Genomic DNA, 4984 nt, shown 5'->3' with positions numbered 1-4984 from the left:
TTTTAAATGTGTGTGTGTGTGTGTGTGTGTGTGTGCGCGCGCGCGTGTTGTAACTAAAATCGAAGTGTCAATCGGTACGAGAGATATTGATTGAGATTGTCACTCCGCTACAGAGGGGGTTGGGGAGGAGTGCCACAAAAACTTTACCGGCAGCCATAATAAAAGAAATAAAAAAATCATTCGGCACGGAAGGGGGCACCAGGCATATTATCACTCAACTGTATAAAATCGCTTGACACCCAGAAGAAATACTAGTCGGCAACTAGAGTGAATGCCAAAGTTGTGAAAGGCGGGCAAGTGGTTAAGAGTGCCACAGTATGGGAGAATGGGTCGCCAACGCAATGCTCAGGGCAACGGAACGAGACTGTGGAGGATCCCTGGGAGATGCTTAGCAGGGGGCGGGTGAACAATTACCCATTCCAAGGGGGAAGGGGGAGGGGGGGTCTTTCGGCTGAATGAAATCGTTAGGCGACAGCAGGAACAAATGAATATGTCAGTATCAGTGAAAGGCTCTATGGGACCGGAGGCTCCTCCCCCCCGCCTGTAGCCAGAATAGGATATGAAACGAAACAAGGGCGTAGATAGGGGGATATGGACGGGAGGGAGAGATATGGAGAGAGATGGAAAGAGACATATGGAGAAACCGGTCAGGAATAAACTCGGAACGAGACCCGTGACTCTCTTTTTCCACCTTTTTCACCATATATATATATATATATATATAATATATAATGTGTGGGATGGAGAAATATGGAGGGAGAGAGAGAGAGAAGGGGGCGTGGTTCTTTTGCGGAAGATGGAGAGATGGGGGTACCAGTTTGATCACAGCAGATAATGGCACAGCTGACGGTGGCATTATCAGCTGCAGGGGTTGGTGCAGTTGTTGCTGCCGATTCTGCTATAGTTGCTGCTGCTGTTCCTGCAGCTGCTAGGGACAGAGATGCAGCGGTTACGGAATTATTTAAACCAATATTTTAAAGGTGTAGTGTTGCTGTGGTACAGGCCCGGGAATGCATAGCATCCCTTGGCTGAACTCACGCACGCACATCAGCCAATCCTGCCGCTCTTGGTAACGCCTCATCGTCCTCCTCCTCCTCCCCCTCCTCTCCCCCTCCTCTTCCTCCTCCCCTCCTCCTCTTCCTCCTAATCCTAATACTCCTCCTCCCCCCTACCCCCTCCTCATCCTCGTCCTCCTGATCCCTCTCCTCGTCTCACCCAGTTGCTAAAGCGTCCGTCACTTCACTCATGACCATTCCGTCTCCTCTACCCCCACCACCGTTCAGTTCGTTTTCAAATTTCATTTTTCATCCGTTTCCGCTTGCTTTTGTGGTCATCAAACGTTCCTGCCCCCCCCACCCACGCACACCCACACCCACAAACAGAAACGTACGAAATGGCCCCTGGAATGTTGTTTGTGTCGCATCTGCGGGGGAGTTGTCGTTGATGCTTGTTCGAATTCGAAAGCTCATTGGTCTAACCGAAGATGTTGCCATAAAGTGAGGTTTGTTATTGACATTTTGCCGAGTTGCACGGCGATTTGCGTATCGAGGCTTGGTCCCCAACAGAAGAAGCGGCCTTGAGTGATTTCGTGCTTGTTTTTGGGAACACAGTTACACGTTTCCTTGTTCCGCGTTGTCATCTAAGTTTTCTTTTTTCCTGTTTCAGGTAATTTATTGCCGTTGAAGGTTTCCTTGTGGTTAGAGCGTTGCAGGACGACGGACGTGGTGAGTATCTGTGTGTGTATGATTCACCATGGTCTTTGGATCACGTGTTGGACTCGTGATCGACAACTATTTCCCTCCCGGAAGAGAGCTCAGAGCTCGTATGATCGATCAATGGGTAATGCTGTGACCCTACACGCATACACACACCCCCAACTCCCCGCCCACGAGAGTTGGAGTAACGACTCGAAGCGCAGCGATACTGAAATTGTGTGTGTGTGTGATTGAACCCGGGTTTCAGAAATTGCCGGGATAAATCGTGATGCAGACATAAGTGTGTTACTTTACACTTAATATATAGATCCTTAATATACACTTAATATATTTAATACACATATAAATCCCTATAAGCACAGGGGTTAGGTCGAAACTAATACGCATTTCATTAAAAAAAAAATAATTGTGACCTCATGATGAACTGCCCTGTTCTTGTGTAGAGTCTTGATCTACAGGATCGTGAAATGCTACGCTCCCACCCCAACACTCATTCAGGTTAACATGACCTCGAGAAGAAGGAAAAAAAAACAACGTATATTTTGTTGGGCGTGTCGGAGTCTCATTTGCTTACGTTTTCCTCCCAAACTTTAATCGTTATTTGACTGTTCGTTACAGTTTGCTCGTGCATATTCAGTCACTCCCCCACCCCTCCCACCCACTCGCACCCTCCCTCCACCCCTCCCACCCACTCACACCCTCCCTCCACCCCTCCCACACACCCAAGCCTCCCTCCACCCCTCCTACTCCATTCTACAGACACTCCCCCACCTCTCCCACCCGCATTCCCTCCCTCCCTCCCTCCGTCCCTCTCTGCAGTCACTCCCCCACATCCACCACCCACTCTCCCACCTCTCAATTTTCTATACAGTCATTTCCCCACTTCTCTTACACACCCTTCCTCCCTCCACCCCTTCCACCCCTCTCTACAGTTACTCTTCCACCCTCCCACACCTCTCCCACCCCCTCTACAGTCACTCCCCCACCATCCCTCCCTCCACCCCTCCCACTTCTCTCTGTAGTCACTCCCTCACCTCTCCCTCCACCCTTCCCACCCCTCTCTACAGTCACTCCCCCCACCTATCCTTCCACCCCTCTACAGTCACTACCCCACCATACCGCCCTCCACCCCTCCCACTTCTCTCAACAGTCACTCCCTCACCTCTCCCTCCACCATTCCCACCCCTCTCCCACCCTCCCTCCCTCCCCATCTCTCTCCCTCCCTCTCTCCACCCTCTACACACCGTACCATTCTGCAGTTGTACCTCCCGTGTCTTCAGCATCTCACTCTCATCCCCCTCCCCATCTTCATCCTTTATTCCCTCCCTTCCTCCCTCCCTCCCTCCCCCGTTTCGACCTCCCTTACCTCGCCCCTCCCCTTCCCCGTTCCTGCCGCCTAAACTCTGCCGCCCACACAATCGAAACTTGTGAAACAGAGAGATGAACTTCTCAGCCGTGGTGGAACGCTGTAATATATTCAATTCCCAATGGGCTGCGGCGCGTGAGGATGATGGGACGCTTCAAGTAATCGTAGCAGCGCTAAGGAAACTCGGAATGAATCTGGATTCTCTTATATTTACTTTTGTTTTGTTTGATTTTTATATGCATTTTTTTTTTACCTATTTTCTTCCTTTTATTTTGCTTTATTTTAGATTATTTTATTTTATTTTGTTTACTTTTTTCCATATTTTGTTAGAATAAAAAATTATGCTTCATTGATTTTATTTGCCAGTCACTGTGTCTCGACTGTTCGTAATGTAATGCTAGCTATGCTCGTACGCAGTTGCAGTGCATTATTTAAGTGTGTGTGTGTGTGTGTACGTACGTGTGCTCGTGGACATGCTTTCACGTACGCGTTCTTTATACATTGTATATTGCTAGTGTCTCTGCCCGGTTCGAAATAGTTTTTGACTATAACTTCATGAAACTCATTTATTTACAAATTTGTACTAATTTGTTTTTAAACTAGTTTGTGTTAACTTTAGGAGAAAAAAAGATGCAATTTCTCAGTAATACAGTCCATTTGTGTGTGGCGCTAATTGAAAAACTTTTTTTTTTTTTAACCCGCGCTTTTCCCACGACCATCCGTGGATTTTTTTTTTTTTTTTTTTTTTTTTTTTTTTGGGGGGGGGGCGTGGGGGAGTTCATATATTTTGCTATTGTCGACCCCCTCGCTACCTAGATGAATAGAACAACTACGTGGAAGTCTTAGTGAAATAGTTTATTTCTTTGCCGAAGACCAGCGCTTGTAACCTGTTTAATCTTATCAGGCCTCTCGTGACAAATAGTGTTTTGTGTGCGACATTTCCCAGTTTCACGACAATCTTTCATCAGTCCTGACAGCTTCTAACTCTTATCAGCGCATTGACAGCGAGCTGAAGACACACCAGAATTATCATCATTTGTTAAGAACTTTTTTCTTTTTTTCTCGTTGCGTGTGTGTGTGTCTGTGTGTGACGCCCCCTTTGATTTTGTAGGAAATCCTCACTCCATCCGTTTCTCGTATATGAATAAAGTATTACTTGTTAATATAACAACAGTGTATATGTAAAGTAGCCAAAAGTCATGTATGTATGTTATATGAAGATATTGCATCCCTATCGCTGAGAGAGAGAGACCATTGTTAAACAGTCACTCCTTCAGTGTGTTTGCAGCAATTCAAACTTTGGCAAACTGATTTACCCCTCCTGTACACACACACACTCATTGCCCACCAGAGCTGGTGTGCTGGCTTGCAGTGTTGTGATGCTTTTCAGCCCTGGGTGGGAACTCCCAACTCAGACAGATGAGTTAGCACGCGAACATGGTACCACTACACAAACAAACCGTGTCTGCATCAAGCAATCTGTCGTCTTGATCTTCATTTTGATCTTGATCTTGTCGGCCCAAACTGAGGAAGTTAAAGACCGAGTGATTGCAAGTAGTAGTTCTTAATACTCGATAATTGTCTTGTTGGGTCCGTCACTGAAGGCGCTATCACACTGGGCTATTTTTCCCCCGACTGTTGGAGTAGGTTTTCAGCCCGCAGCTTTCGGGAAGGGATTCGATATGCCGGAAGAAAATAATGTTCCTCCGACATATCAAATTACAAAGGATTACAAAGGCGGAGCATGCCGATAGGAGACCTTTTGTATTTTTGTTGAGAAAACAAAATAGTTTGCCAAAGTGGTTTTACGGCGGAAAAAGTTGTGGTGGGCGGTACTGTCGATTTATCGGAGGTTAGAGGGAAAAAATAGCCCAGTGTGATAACCCATTCAGCTGCTGTTGAA

Source organism: Oratosquilla oratoria, chromosome 10, assembly GCF_046742065.1.
Source record: "Oratosquilla oratoria isolate Oo_2021 chromosome 10, ASM4674206v1, whole genome shotgun sequence".
Taxonomy (NCBI): Eukaryota; Metazoa; Arthropoda; class Malacostraca; order Stomatopoda; family Squillidae; genus Oratosquilla; species Oratosquilla oratoria.
Note: the sequence above shows the minus strand (reverse complement) of the source record.